The following is a 15,798-nucleotide window of genomic DNA, read 5'->3' as shown; positions in this document are numbered from 1 at the left end:
TGGAACTGCCCATTTCCAGAAACCTAAGGAAAACTGTTCATTTTCTTGTATGTTTTGGAATCTGTAGGAAATGAGACTGACCCCTTCAAGAGCTTACGACAACGTCAGCCTACAGCGGAAGATGTTATCAGAATAAAACTTGGATGAAGTTTCTTTCGTAGCTATGCATGCTTATTTGGGGGGGAAATGGATCCTCCCTAAAAGGACTGTTAAGAAACAAAATTCAACTAAGAAATTTTAAAGATCTTACTGGCTTTATTCAGCCCTCCATGAGTCAGGCAGCAGCCCATCTCGCAGACAGAAAGGAGCGCCGAGGAGCTGTGCAAAATGAAAGAGTCCTGGGCAGAAAAGAGTGGGGACAAGGAAGTTATGTTGGACACAAAATCAGGTTGACTGTTCCGAGGTCACTTTCAGTTAGAGGACGGACGGTGGATTATCTGACTTGGGCGGATCAGGCGATTCCTGATGGATTGGTTTAAGATTCTATTTCTGGGAGCGTCGAAACTGTAACTAGGTCTCGGTGTGGCGATGTGAGGCTTAAGTCAAATTTCAGTTTCGTGATGTGGGGCTTAGCATAAGCGACTCTGTTTGGGGCATGTCGTCTTATTTTTAACAATTTGTTATACGTTTCTTGGCTAATCTCACCATTAACTTTATTTCCAGTATGCTGTTGCTGTTTTAAATGATGTTTAAAAAAGAGTTCTAGGGGGCGCCTGGGTGGCTCAGTGAGTCGAGTGTCCGACTCTTGATTTTGGCTCAGGTCTTGGGATCGAGCCCCGCGTCAGTCTCCGTGGTGAGCATACAGCCTTCTTGATCTTCTCTCTGTCTCTCCCTCTGGCCCTCTCACCTGCTCATGTGTGCATTCTTTCTCTAAAATAAAATAAAAATGGGGCTCCTGGGTGGCTCAGTCAGTTAAGCGTCTGACTTCAGCTCAGGTCATGATCTCACGGTTTGTGGGTTTGGGCCCCGTGTCAGGCTCTGTGCTGACAGCTCGGAGCCTGGAGCCTGCTTTGGATTTTGTGTCTCCCTCTCTCTCTGCTCCTCTCCCGCTTGTGCTCTGTCTCTGTCTCCCAGAAATAAATAAACATTAAAGAATAAAATAAAAATAAAATAAAAAGAGTGCCAAGCAACGTACAAAAAAGAAGAAAAAGCAGAACACCATAATGCACACACTGTACAAAGTAGCATTTTATTTTATTTTATTTTATTTATTTATTTTTTTAAATGTTTATTTATTTTTGAGACAGAGAGAGACAGAGCATGAACGGAGGAGGGTCAGAGAGAGAGGGAGACACAGAATTCCAAGCAAGCTCCAGGCTCTGAGCTGTCAGCACAGAGGCCGACGCGGGGCTCGAACTCACAGACCGTGAGATCATGACCTGAGCCGAAGTCAGAAGCTCAACTGACTGAGCCACCCAGGCGCCCCCAAAGTAGCATTTTAAAAAGACTGGAAAGAAATGCATCTGAGGTTAAAAGCGTGTAGAGTAGCGGGATTATAATACTATTTGCCAAGCTAGTTTCCGTGGAGGTGTTTTTTTTTTTTTTTTTGAACAGTCTTTTTTGTTTTGTTTTGCTTTAAAGATTTTACTGTAAGTAATCTCTACGACCCAACATGGGGCTCGAACTCACAGCCCCGAGATCAAGAGTTGCACACTCCACCAAGGGAGCCAGCCAGGCGCCCTCCCATTTTTTTTTTTTTTTTTTTTGAACATTCTGTATTTTCAGTAAATGAGCGTGCGTTACTTTTATAAACCTAATGGGAAAAACCATTAGCTTCGGAAGCCAAAGGAAATGCGAGGGAAGGTCATGCTGTGTGCGGCCAGCACCATTTAATGGCATCAGGAAATTGGAAACAGCAGCACACGCGCTTGTAAAATTCACCAGTTTGCCGATCACTGCCACGCATTAGATGCTGGCTATTTTGTCGACAAAGCATTAGCCTCCTTTGTGTGGTGAGTGCAGCCACGTTCAACATTTGGATACTGTCTATATTCCCAGGCCTGGTCTGTTTCCGTGTTTTCACCAGGAGCTGGATGTGGCTGCAAGTGAGGCTTGCCTGGTGAGGGGCGGGGAGTCTGCTTTGTGGGATGCCAAAAGTTGATGGGAGCTCTAGGGCAGACTGCCCTGTTTCGTTTTTTCCCCCCTTTTCTCCTCTATGCCTGTGCAGGGCATTTCCTGGGTGTTGAGTTCTTTTCCCATTTTGCTTGATGCTAACAGCGTTTTGAAAAGGCAATTTCCCCAGCTTACTTAAAAACGCACTGGGATATTGTGATAGCAATGTTTCCAATCAGTGAAACCCTTTCAGCCATATATATTTTTTTAATGTTTATTTATTTATTTTTGAGAGAGAGAAAGAGAGAGCAAGCAGGGGAGGAGCAGAGAGACACACACAGAGAGAGAGAGAGAATCCCAAGTAGGTTCTGCACAGTCAGCACAGAGCCTAACTTGGGGCTCGATCCCACGAACTGTGAGATCATGACCTGAGCCAAGATCAAGAGTCAGTCTCTTAACTGACGACCGGGCCACCCAGGTGCCCCTCGGCCATATTTTTAAGACTTTTGGAGTGGTGGATTCACGGAAGATGAATTGAAAAGATTGAAGGAACGGTTTCCCTCCCGGCAGTTATGCAATGCAGCACAGTCAAATTCTGAGTTTCTAAGTCTACCCTCCCTGAAAAATACCTCCATGAAATTAAACTATCCTCCTTACGTCTTTGTCTTAGGGCTGCTAGATAAAATATAGGATATCCAGCCGAATTTGATTTTCAGATAAACGACAAAAACATTTTAATGCCAGTGTCTCCAACAGTGCACCCTGCTTTTCTCCACCAAGCCAATCGCTCCCTGACTTCCGGTCGGATCAGCCGGTCCCGGGAAGGGCAAGTCGGGTCAGCGCCTTATTGCCGCAGGGTGTAGATGACCGCGCCCTTGCCGGTTTGGACAGATAGCCCATTAATTGCTTTTCTCGAGGACAGGACAGTTTTTACTCTGGTGAGGCTGCTTGGGAGCCCAGCAAGGGAAGATCTGGAACGTTCTCGTCTCCAGTGTGGACAAAGTGCCTGGATCCAGACCCTGGCGGATGGGTTTCGAGGAGCAGGATGGGGCGGGGGGCGCGGGGGTTCCCGGGGTGGGGTGGAGGAGGAAAGAGCTGTGGCTTGTGGGCTCCCGATTCCACCCTCAAACCTGTCAGTCAAGTTGCGAAACCCGAGAAATGCTTGGTGCGACTAGAGGGCTCACCCAGCTGGAGAAAAGCAGCTCCCGCAGACCCCCGGGCACTTAAACGGCAGAGACCCTGAGAGGGGAGACCCTCGGAGGTGGAGAGAGTGGTAGAAGGACCAGAAGGTCCGTCCCTCTGACGTCGGGTCACCGCTTGGGGGTAGGCGGAGGCCTGCTTGTCTCTAAAGGCATCCACCTGCATCGATTCAAATCCTGTATCAACTACCTACTTAGCTGTGTGACCTCGGACAGATGACTTAACCTCTCTGATCCTCAGATCCCGCACCTCTAAAAAGAGAATGTTAACACCTGCATCCAAGGGGTCCTGGAGAGTTCAGGAAGACACTGCAGCAACGTACCCGTCGGGGTAAGAGTCGTTTCCAAAAGTTTGTCCCTCCCTGACCCCTTTGTCTCGTTTCCACTATCTCTAGGAGACGGGTGTGCCGGAAAAGTGCAGAGGGTTGGAAACTAATCACAAACGCTGCCGTGAGCCTCCCTTCTTGTCTCTCCATCGCTTCCAGGCTGCGGTCGAGAAGAAAAGGGGAACCGGATGAAGTCACGAGGGCAGATGTAGCTACACGGGCAAACGGCGGAGCCCCTGTGCACCCGAAATCCCGGTTCCTCGTTCTCACACGCGCGTGTGCACCCGCCTGACTCCTCTATCCTCCAGCCGACCTTTTAAAAACAGGTCTGGAGTTTGACGTGGTTCGTAGCAAATCTTTTCTCAGTGTTTGGCCTAAATGAATAATCTGACTTCTCACTTAATAAGAAGGACTTGGCATTTTTGGCTTCCCGGAAACTGCACGGGAGGCTGGTCTGAGAATTAAGTTGCCATAAGACGGTTTAATAGGGGGAAAGCCCCCCAGCTTTAATTATGTATGTGCCCACCGGGGCTCACAAAAATAGGGGACCCAAGGTGACTCTCCGCTGGCGGAGATTTACACACCATCCCGAAGGCAGGAAAGGGAGGGGGGTCGGGCTTGGTGGGGGGGGGGGGTGGGGGGTGGGCGTGGAAGGAGGGAAATTAAGGGGTGGGCGAGGGAAGGAAGTGCAAATAGCTGCTAAATCGCAGCGGCCTTGTTGTGCACGGGAGGGCCTCTGCCGTGAAAGATGCCGGCTGGGAGCTCTCTTCCTCTACAAATGTAAATTTCCTCTGCAAAAGGGTAAGTACAGACTTTATTTTAGGGAGTTCGGGGGAGGTAAAGAGCTTTTCTTGTGCCTTCTGGTTCTCCCCCCCCCCACCCCCACCCCCCGCCTTGGCCTCAAAATAATCCACATGCCAAAATGTCATCCTTTTTGGGGGGAGGCACGTTCTGAACCCTCCCAGTTTTCTCAACACGGTCCAACACAGAATGTATGATGTTTACCACACTTTATCCAGAAACATCGGCGTGCTGGCAGTAAGGACTTCCCCAGGACGGCCAGTGCGGCTGCCCGCCTCTTCAAATCCATAGGGGGGGCCGCACTCCCCACCCCCCGCGCAGAGACCCAAGAACTGAATTCAGTCTACACTCTGGGTGTCAGACAGCTCCAGAGGCTCCGAGAAAATGCCTTCGAACATCTTACTCTGAATGCAGACGAGCAGGAGAGACTCGGGACTCAGGCCTCTGGCCCCGGAGAGGTGCTGGGAGCGGGCCTGGCTTGAGGACCCACAGTGTGAGTGGAGCCAGACCTGGGGGGGGGGGTGGGGGGGGGTGGGGGGGAAGAGTGCTCCCCGAGCACCTGCGCCACAGGCCCCGCCCCTGGGAGCTGGAGCACCCAGTGGGTCACCACGAAAAGGAAGCGGGGGCGACCGCGGGTCTCAGGTCTGGTGTCCCCGGAGGGTTTGGGCGGCGGACGGGACACCTCATCAATTCCAGGCTTGCCACCCCGGAAGAGCTTGAGCCCAGAAATTAGGAACGCAGACAACTGGTCGCGTCCCCGGTGGCTCTGGCCAGAAACAATTATCCACTTGGCTCGTTAAAACAAGTAACAAATGCTAATTGTCTCCACCATTAGCCAAGTCCTGGTTCAGCCATTTGTGCCTACAGCGCGGGATTGTGAGAGCCGCTGGCAGGAAGACGAGTTAAATTCAGTCCTAAATAGTCTGTCATTTTATTTTTTTGTTCTTCTCTTTTACGTGGGGCCGGGGCGGGGGGATGCAGGTGTAAAAAGAGGGAGGTTGGTCAAGGTGATCCCTACGCTGCTGTCTAGCTTTCCAGTACTGTGATTTGTGGTGAAAGACAATGCACAGAATCATAGAAGATCTGTTTCCACTGAATCTTCATTACTGGACCTGCCCTGGGTGGGGGCAGGAGGGAGGGGGAGGGCAGGAGGAGGGAAGGGAGGAGGGAGGGGAAGGAGGAGGGGAGAGGAGGGCAGGAAGAGAGAAGTACCACCTATGCAAGGCAACATTCCCCACGTCTTCTTTTTTTCTTTTTTTAAAAAAACTTTTCTTTATTTTTTTTGAGACAGAGAGAGCACGAGGGGGTGGGGAGGGGGGGGACGGGGAGGAGCAGAGAGAGAGTTGGAGAGAGGATCTGAAGCAGGCTCCGAGCTGACAAGCTGACTGCCCCAAGCCTGATGCGGGGCTCGAACTCACCAACTGTGAGATCACAACCTGAGCCAAAGTTGGACGCTCAACTGACTGAGACACCCGGGCGCACCCCCTCAGCGGCCACATTCTTTTTTTAATGTTTATTTATTTTGGAGGAGGGAGGGGCAGAGAGAGAGAGAGAAAGAGAGAGAGGGAATCACCGTCGGGCCCCACACTGTCAGTGCAGAGCCGGGCTCGGGGCCAGAACCCAGGAACCGTGAGATCACGACCTGAGCCGAAATCAAGTCAGGTGCTTAACTGACTGAGCCACCCAGGCACCTCGGCATTCCCCATGGTCTCTGGAAGTTTCCTGAAGCCCTGCCTGGTGTCTCTGAGGGCTACACGAGACCCTGGGGCAGGTACCCTTGCTGCGGCCCCTCCTATGAAGGCTCCTCCTGTGGAGGGAAGCTTCCCTTCCAGTGGAGGGAAGCTGGGGCAGGAGGGTTACCAGAGGGCAGTGAGGGCGGGTGGCTCATGCTTTCCTTCTCAAATCGCTCAAATGATGGAACTCTGGCTTTCTGCCCAAACACCCCCCTTCTTCCCTTTATTCTGCATTTGGGTTTAGCTTGATGTTCCGTTTTCGCCAGGTTTTCTGAGGACCCTGTTGTATGGGTACATTTCCAGGAGAGGACAGAGGTGTTCGCCCCCCTTCCCTCCTCCCCCCTCCTCCTCTAGGGACCGCAAGGGGACTCAAAAAAAAAAAAAAGAGGTGTTAAAAAAAGTTAATACAAGGCAAGAAATACTAAAGCTTTAAAAAGGAAGAAAATAGAAAAGAAGGAAGGGCAGGAAGGGGATTTTGGTCTGAAGACGCCCAAGTGGGAAGTCTCTGGAGGCAAGGATCCCCCTCTTCTCTCTCTGCTCCTGCCTTTCTGCACACCACATCTCCCTCTCTCCAGCAGATCTGATTGCCAGATTTATTCTACTATCCCAGTGATGGATGAAAGCTGAAATACTCATCAGCCGTAAAGTATTTGTATTACAAAAATGAGTACTTGAAGCAACACCCTGATTACCCTCCCCAAAGGGGCGCAGGTATTATATTATATTACAATATTATATTATATTATATTACCCAGTATTTGCTGGGGCCTCAATCTCAATAACACGTGAATGCAAAGAAAAGAATAATACAAAACTCGAATTTGTGCGCAGGCTCAGATTTCTATTTCACGTCATTTTTGTAGTCAGGACATTTGTTGAGCAAAATCCACAATGGAGTCTGATTGAGCCTCTATAGGTTTCAAAACTTTCCACGGGGCCAGTTTCGCAACTTTTCCAACTTTTGTTGGCAGACTCCGGCTCCCTCTGTGATTGTTTAAATGTTGTCAAACTTCTGTTGGCGACGGACGAGCCCATCGGGGTTATCAAGAGGTCTTTTCCCCTTTCGGCGGTGAACCCTTGACCAACAGTCGGTCTCTGCAGGGGACGGACGGTCCCCGTGCTGGGGAGCCGGTGGATTTTCCGCTCCGAAAAGCAGTGACGAACAAGATATACCGGCGAGGGGGCGGGAAGGTGTGTCCTACGGGTTTTTAGGACAGTCACTTCATGTTTTTGAATTTGTGTGTTTTGCAGATGGTAACAGCGTCAACTCCACGCGCCCGCAAACCCTAACCTCTACCAGGCTTCTAATCTAAGCAGTGCCCACAGCCAACAACGTCATCAAGAATGGGCACCGAGCACAGGCTGTTCAACTTCCCCGGACAGAACCGGGGGAGAAGGAGCTCTCCCACGCCACCAGCCAAGGGGACAGATGTGACCAGCTTCCTAAATGTCTTTCCTAGGGGCAGAAGAGAAACTTCTGGGGCAAGGTGTGACAGGGCAAGATCCTGATAGGGGAGCATGCGAACAGCTCCCTGAGACGACGTGTGACCTGGAGAGATGGCCCTTAATTTCTCGGGACGGATTTCTAAGACCAAAAGCCAAACAGCTGCTGACCAGTGGGTGCCCCAGGACGTCTGCCTGTTTTACTGAATCCTGCTGAATGCAGAAGGGTGTGTCCAGGCTGAGGAGGGTGCATTTGATGGCAGTCAAGGGCAGCCCGGTTTCTTATTTTAAAAGTGAAACAGAGAAGTCCACTTATCTGATGCACTTGGGAGAGTAGTTGATGAAGAAACACGCATTTGTGAAGGATTCGTAGACAGAGACGATGCCACTGTAACTGAAAAGATGTAATTTGTTGGCTGGTCTTTGATCCCAGAACCAAGTTCTGTTCTTCGAGCGAGATCTCCTTATGAGCAAACCCAGGATGAATTCAGCTGGGACCCAGTTATAATCGACGTTTCTCTACTTTTTCTTTCCTTTTCTTAAAAGTTTTTTTTAACGTTTACTTATTTTGAGAGAGAGAGAGAGAGAGGGAGAGAGACAGGGTGCGAGTGGGGGAGGGGCAGAGGGAGAGGGAGACACAGAATCCGAAGCAGTTTCCAGGCTCCGAGCTGTCAGCACAGAGCCCGACATGGGGCTCGAACCCACAAACCCAAAGATCATGACCTGAGCTAAAGTTGGTCACTCAACCGACAGAGCCCCCCAGGCGCCCCTCTCTACTTTTTCTTTTTAAGCAATCAGGAAATCATTTCATAAACTTTGGGACTAAATTTTCTCATTCAAAAGTGTGTGATAGAGCTGCCTGTGTGGCTCAGTCAACGGCTGGGTGTCTGACTCTTGATTTTGGCTCAGGTCACGATCTCACAGTTTGTGAGATCAAGCCCCGCATCAGGCTCTGCACTGGCAGTGCGGAGCCTGCTTGGAATTCTCTCTCTCCTTCTCTCTCTCTCCTCCTCTTTCTCTGCCTCTCCTCCACTTTCTCTCTCTCTCTCAAAATAAATAAGTAAACATTAAAAAAAATAAAACTATGTGATGGCCAAATTCCCATTGCATTAAATATTATTTTCCAATATCCCATGAATGATCGCCTGTGAGCCTACCACATGGAAATCTAGAAAGGAACTAACCGTTATCTCTTTCATTCTTTTCCTTTTGTTCCTTTTGCTATCTAAAAAGCATTGCTATTATTCAACACTCTTCTGAAAGTTCTAGCCAATTTCGTAAGCAAGATGTAACCACTGGAAAGAAGCCAAAATTATCATTAGTCATAGCTGTGATGCAATGGAAAAACTTAATAAGGGTGACAGGATTATGGTACACAAAAGGCAAAAATAAAAAAAATATACGTATATGTGTGTATATGTGTGTTTGTGACCACCTAAAACATAACGTAAAGAATACTATCTCAAAACATTTGTAACTACTGATGGTGTAGCCGAAATCAGATATTATTAGGTCCTATAGGAAGGACATCAGACTTTGCTAAGGGACACAAAAAGATTTGAATAATGACATAATGAATGTTATCATGTTTTAAGTTTTATTTATTTTTTATTTAATTTATTTTTTGAGATAAAAAATTTACTCAAAGATAGAGAAAAAGTGTGCTTTCTCTTTGCTTTGAGAAGCAAAGCAAAGAGATACTTTACTTTGAGATAGAGAGAGAGTGTGCATGAGCAGGGGAAGGCCAGAAAGGGGGAGAGAGAGAGAGAAAGAGAGAGAGAGAACCCCAAGCAGGCTCCAAACTGCCAGCACAGAGCCCGATGTGGGGCTCAAACTCACGAACCGTGAGATCAAGAATGACCTGGGCCGAAATCAAGAGGCGGACCCCACAACAGACTGAGCCACCCAGGCGCCCCTTTAGTTTTATTGTTTTTAGTAAGTTCTACTCGCAGGATGGGACTCGAACTCATGACTCTGAGATCAGGCGTCCTCTGCTCTGCTAACTAAGCCAGCCAGGTGCCCCAAGGATGCTGTCATTTTAATTTGACCACTTTCAAAGTCCCCATGGGGTTCTGTTTTAGAACTTTCAATAGGATATAAAAGTTTATCAGGAAAAGTCAGTGGGAAAGGCTGGACGGGCAGATTCTTGTTCCCCATACCGTGCACCCCTTACCCGGATGAACTGAGGTCTAACTGACAAGTAAAATCACATATATTTAAGGTGTATGATGTGATGAGTTGATATACGTATACATTGTGAAACGGACACCACAATGAGATCAATTAACACATCTAATACCTCGCACGGTTACCTTCTTTTTCTGTTACGATGGTAAGAACGCTTAAGATCCGCTGCTATTGTATTAGCAACTGTCAATGCAATATTATTGACTGTAGTCACCATGCTGGACATCGGACCCCCAGATCCTGTGTTACAGCTGAAAGCTTGTAACCTTTGACCAATATCTCTCTTCCTCCACCCCTGAGCCCCTGGTAAGCACCATTCTAATCTCTATTTCGATGAGTTTGACTTTTTTGTTTTTTCAAGTCATATATTAGTAAGATCGTATAATATCTTTGTCTGGCTTGTTTCATTTAGCATAACATCCTCCAATTTCATCCATGTTGTCACAAGTAGCCGGATATCCTCCTCTCTCATGGCTGTAATATAATATTCCATTATATTACATCTCCTGTATCCATCCGTCCGTTGACCGACACTTAGGTTGTTTCCGTATCTTAGCTATTGTGAATGATGCTGAGATGAACATGGGGGTGAAGATACCTTCTTGGGTCCATGATTTCATTGCCTTTTGGATACAGTGTGGGATTGCTGGATCACATAACAGTTCTATTTAATTTTTTTGAAGAACCTCTGTATCGTTTTCCAGAGTGGCTGAAGCATTCACATCCTTGCCAACACTTGCTACCTCTAGTCTTTTTGATAAAAGCCATCCTAGCAGGTGTGAGGTGATCTCTCCTTGTGGTTTTGATTTGCATTTCCCTGATGATTATTGATGCTGAGCACCTTTTCATGCACTTGTTGGCCATCTGTATGTCTTCTTTGGAAAAAGGTCTATTCAGTCCCTCTGCCTATTTAAAAAAAACTTATTTTAACATTTATTTATTTTTTGAGAAACAGTGACAGAGCATGAGCAGGGAAGGGACAGAGAGAGACAGAGACACAGAATCTGAAGCAGGCTGCAGGCTCCGAGCTGTCAGCACAGAGCCCGACGTGGGGCTCGAGCTCACGAACCGCGAGATCATGACCTGAGCTGAAGTCGGATGCTCAACCGACTGAGCCACCCAGGTGCCCCAGACCCTCTGCCTATTTTTAATCCAAAAAAATTGTTTTCTGCTATTGAGTTATGAGTTCTTTATATATTTCGGGTATTAACCCCTTATCAGAAATATGACTGGCAAATATTTTCTCCCATTCCGTAGTTTGCCTTTTCATTTTGTTGATGGTTTTCTTCACTGTACAGAAACTTTTTAGTTTGACGTTGTTCCGCTTGTTCATTTTTGCTTTGTTGCCTTTGCTTTTGGTGTCAAATCCAAAGAACCTAAAAAATTGCCAAGAGTGATGTCGAGGGGCTGACCCACTGTGTTTTCATCTCAGAGTTTTATGGGTTCAGGTCTCCTGCGGAAGTCTGATCCATTTCTAGTTGACTTTTGTGCATGGTATACGGTTTTCCCAACCTTCTTTGTATTAAGCTGAATGATGTGAATTTCTGTTTTGTCAGTTAACGTGGTCAAATATTGGCAAGTTTGCATGGGCTCGTCCTTATGTAGAGTGATTCTTAATGGTGTGTAGTAGGCATAGAAAGAAGGACATGCATCTGGGTGATGGCAGTGGTCATCCCTTGAGCTGTCCCTGAGTGCTCATCTCATGAGTGACTTTGATCATTTTCTTTGTGGGTCTTCAGGATAACCTAAAAATTCTACAACAGACTGTATAATTTTGTAATCAGGAGAAGAAGAAGAAAAAAAAGATCAACCCTTGCCCCACCCCAGGCACCAAAAATTCTCTTCTTAAAGGAAACAAAAACTGCTTGAAAAAAAGCACAAAACGCTTTTCCTTGTGATTTTGTCTTCTGTGGAGAAAAGCAGAGAAAATAATGTAATTATCACCCGCCAATCCTGGTTTAACCATTGTTGTCATTTTGCCATTAAAAAAAAAAAAACCATCTTTTAGGGGCCCTTGGGTGGCTCAGTCTGTTAAGCGTCTGATTCTCAGTTTCAGCTCGGGTTGTGATCTCACAGTTCATGAGGTCGAGGTCCGCATCAGGCTCAGCGCTGAAGACAGAGCCTGCTTGGGATTCTCTGTCTCTCTCTTTGCCCCTCTCCCACTCACTCGCACATGCATGCACCCTCTCTCTCTCTCTGTCTCTCTCTCTCTCTCTCTCTCTCTCTCTCAAAAATAAATAAATAAATAAATAAATAAATAAATAAATAACGAAAACTTTCAAAATATCTTTTATTTTTGTTGAAATATTTTCAAGCCAACATGATATCTTTCACCTCAATGCTTTATCTCAAGAAGATGCAAACTTTTAACTTCCGTGATCTTACCTAATAAAATTCAGAGTGCCGTTTGTGCATTTAAAACCTCAAATGATTATGTGATTGCAGAGTCGGGCACTTCTGGTGTGTTTACCCATCCCAACGTGGTATCATTGATATCACTGAAGTTTCGTTTGTGTTTTTCTTTAATTTTGGAGGCACCTGGGGAGAAGGGGATGGAAGACGGGAGGGAATTAGTTCCTGGCCTCGCTCGGGTGCGAATGGCTCTTAAGTCTCGGCTTTAGCCACCGGCAGTTCACAAAACACCGGGCACGAAGGTCACATCTCTGTGGTGGTTCCCTGTTGGAGCCCATGCATCCTGCGGCTGGGGACTTGGGTGGCTCGGCATTTGCATGCAAACAAATTCATTTCAAACCTTGTGCTCCTGCGGGCTGGGGGGGAGGAGGAGAGCAGGTAGGCGCACTGAGCACACAAGGAGTGGTAGGGTTGACCCCTTGACAGCGGGGGCACAGTTTCTGTCATGGAATAAATGTGTCCAGTGTTTATTAGAAGCAGGAGCAAGTTAGTAGCACCCTAGCCTTCTCACACAGCTTAACTGTGGCAAAGGAATCAGGGGAGATGAAGTTAGCTCAAGGTTCCCATTGACTGCGTCCGCCATTTACGTACGCTTCTTTCTTTTTACTCCTTCAGCTGCCTCTCCCGACACGCTATGAAAGGTTGAACCCTTCCTGTCTGGGAATCACCTGTCAGAAAGAGGTATTGGGCTATCACCAGCCGGAGCACCCCGCCTCCCTGACACAAGCTCTCCAGAGAGATTCTTGAGATATGAAGAGATGGGCCCACTGTGTTTGCTGCTGGGAGGGGCAGCCTGGAAGCCATTATCGACTGTCGTAGGGTTGGGTCCATTTGGCCTTTGCTTGGGTTGGCATCCGTCCTCCGATTTGCTTTAAAATGATGCTGACTTTCCAGAGGCTGAGCAGTCCCTACATGGACCGGTTCTGGCCTTTGGGGTGCTGGGTTCTGGAATCAGGGTGGGGTACTTCCTGCGGTAGACACACGACGTGGTGCCTGTGTTTGGGGTTTTGAGCCAAGTAAGCTTGGCCCGTGGGCGGGAGAGGCGGCTCTCTCAGCCCCCCCCCCCCCCCCCGGGAGAAAGGAAGCGGTATTTATGTCCACGCTGGGGAGAGAGAGATTACCCCGCCACCTCCTGTCGCAACATCAAAGGAGATCTAATCAGGTGGCAGGAGGTTTGGGAAGTGGCTGGACTCTATGCCAGGCACGTAGTAGTGTCTGAGGTTCCGAGCTGGCCCCCAGCCAGGGTAACCAGAGCAGCCTCACGGTGGGGAGATAGGCCAGCAAGAAGCAGGGAGCGCCAGGCCTGGCCATGGATGTGGGGTGTCTGATTAGCATCAGAGTTTCAAAAGGGGCTGAGACACGAGCCTGGACATAAGGACCCATGTGAAATGCCAGCTGCAGGTGGTGCCCAGCTGTACCCCAAGCACACAAGGGCTGGGTCCTTGCAGCCAGACCACTCTGAACTTGACAGTCTGGAGGTGGCAGGGTCCTACTTCTGTCCTCTGTCCCGATTCCAATGACAATAGCTATCGGGCATGGCTGAGCGTGACATTCCAGACATCTTAGTGGCCACAGCTGTGCAGGCAAGAGGCCCCTTTGCTTAGTAGGCATTGGAAACCCAAGGCTCGCTCCCCTCAGGTCCTTCCTCCATATCTTCCCCCACCCCACCCTTGACGCTTTATCCTCTGTCACAAGACAGACATTGACCTCTTCAGAACAATGACAACATTAAACGCAGTTCTCGAGTAGATTTCCCAAGTTCAAGGCTCAACTCTGTTATGTTCTGGCCCTGTACAACTTTAGAAAGTCATTGCATCAGCTATCTGTGGCCGCGGAACAAAATATCTCCTTGTTGGAAATCTAAATAACACAGAAGAGTCGGTCAGAAGTAACTGGAAATCCTATTTAATCACAACTCACGTAGCACCGATTTGCCAACATCTTCCATTTCTTTGAAATATCTGCCTTTAAGCACGCAGGTGTACATGTAACTAATCATTACTATGCATCGATAACACACGTTTTCCCCAAGTTCAAAATGCCACCAAGGAGAGAGACAGCGTCACAGGCTGCTCGTCCACTGTGCTCATGAGTGCAAGCTGACCACACGGCTGAATCCATTCCTCAGCTCACCAGGATTGTGGTCCTTTGTTACACGAGCAGCAGGGAAATAAAACCCTCTCCAACGGCCAGGGTCAGCCAGTGTACAGGTAAGAATCAGAATGGGTCCACTAACTTCTGGTATTTCATTTCCTTCATTATAATTCACTGTAAATCAACTCAAATTTATTTTTTTAAATTTTTTTTAATGTTTATTTATTTTTTGAGAGAGAGAGAGAGAGAGAGAGAGAGAAAGGGAGAGAATGAGTGGGGAAGGGGCGGAGAGACAGGGTGACAGAATCCAAAGCAGGCTCCAGGCTCTGAGCTGTCAGCACAGAGCCCGACATGGGGCTTGAACTCATGCACGATACGATCATGACCTGAGCCGAAGTCGGAAGCTTAACCGTCTGAGCCACCCAGGCGCTCCAACTCAAATTTATTTTGAATTTTTTAAAGTTTATTTATTTCTTTTGAGAGAGAGAGAGAGGGAGGGAGGGAGAAAGAATCCTAAGCAGGCTCCACACTGTCAGCACAGAGCCCGACGCAGGGCTCGAACCCACGAACTGTGAGATCAAGATCTCAGCCGAAATCGAGAGTCAGACCCTCAACCGACGAACCACGTAGGCGCCCCTCTAATCTATTTTTAATTATCTGAGGTGTGGTTTGGTGAACTAAACCCCTCCCAGGCTGTTCTATTAGTAGCCCCTAGGAGCATACTGAATAAGGGGGAAAATGTAAGTAAGATAAATGAGCATACATATGTCCTGACACTCTCGTCTCACTTTTGAAACACGTTGCTGGGGAGAACAGTGTTTACTCAAAGAGCAAGTCTTTGGTGGTGTATCCGAAGCAACGTGTCACCAAGAAGGAGAGACTTTTTAAGTTTAAGAGCCTGCCTGGTATCCATCCCCAGAGAATCTCCGTTGGCTGAGGTCCCGCACCAGGAAACCCGCCTTGAGCATCCTGTGTGTTGGTGTCACATGAAAATGCTTCCCCCCTTAGATGGGAGCTGCGAGCAGGATGCGTGGCCCTGGTTGTCCCCGATCAGACTAATACAGTGAGTGGATGGAGGGCCAGGGACAGACCGGCCAGGGTCTTAGCCACGTCTGAGGGTCCGTGCTCACTTTTACCGTCAGGAGTTCGGCTATTCAGAAAGCTCCAGAAGGAAGAGCCCCACCTTCCCCATCTCTCGGTCCGCCATGCTCAAGGCAGGCTGGGCGAGATGTTAGATGAGTACACTTGTTCCATGAGGGAACTGTCCCGGGGGCTGGGATGGGCAGGGGCCTCCCCTGAGTCTTGCTGTGTAAGGACACGTGTCCGTTGACCCTTGAAATCTCAAAGAGGATTTCCAAGGTTCTCAGGGGGACCTACCTCTTCCAGGTTGTGGGAACCTCCCAGTTAAGTTAGAGTGAACCTAATTTTTTTTTTCCTACGTAAAGGACGGAGGCTTTGGTGCTATTTCCTGTGTTAAAGATGGTTCTGGCAAATGGAGTTTGCCGTCCAGAGAATCACAGCATCTGAGAATTTTAGTGGTTTAAAGGAGGA

The 15,798-nt window shown here is 48.2% G+C and overlaps 1 long non-coding RNA gene across 1 annotated transcript; it reads left to right on the top strand.

Annotated features, from left to right (window-relative positions):
• The first annotated feature begins 3,126 nt into the window (after positions 1–3,126).
• Positions 3,127–8,996, top strand: LOC132672326 (uncharacterized). Its single transcript, XR_013557141.2, has 4 exons — positions 3,127–3,582; positions 3,737–3,920; positions 6,690–6,822; positions 7,363–8,996. It is a non-coding gene; the product is annotated as an uncharacterized LOC132672326 (long non-coding RNA).
• The last annotated feature ends 6,802 nt before the right edge of the window (positions 8,997–15,798 follow it).

The sequence above is a fragment of the Panthera onca genome, chromosome C1, assembly GCF_046562875.1.
Source record: "Panthera onca isolate mPanOnc1 chromosome C1, mPanOnc1 haplotype 2, whole genome shotgun sequence".
NCBI lineage: Eukaryota > Metazoa > Chordata > Mammalia > Carnivora > Felidae > Panthera > Panthera onca.
Note: the sequence above shows the minus strand (reverse complement) of the source record. Positions and strands in the feature narration are given on the sequence as shown.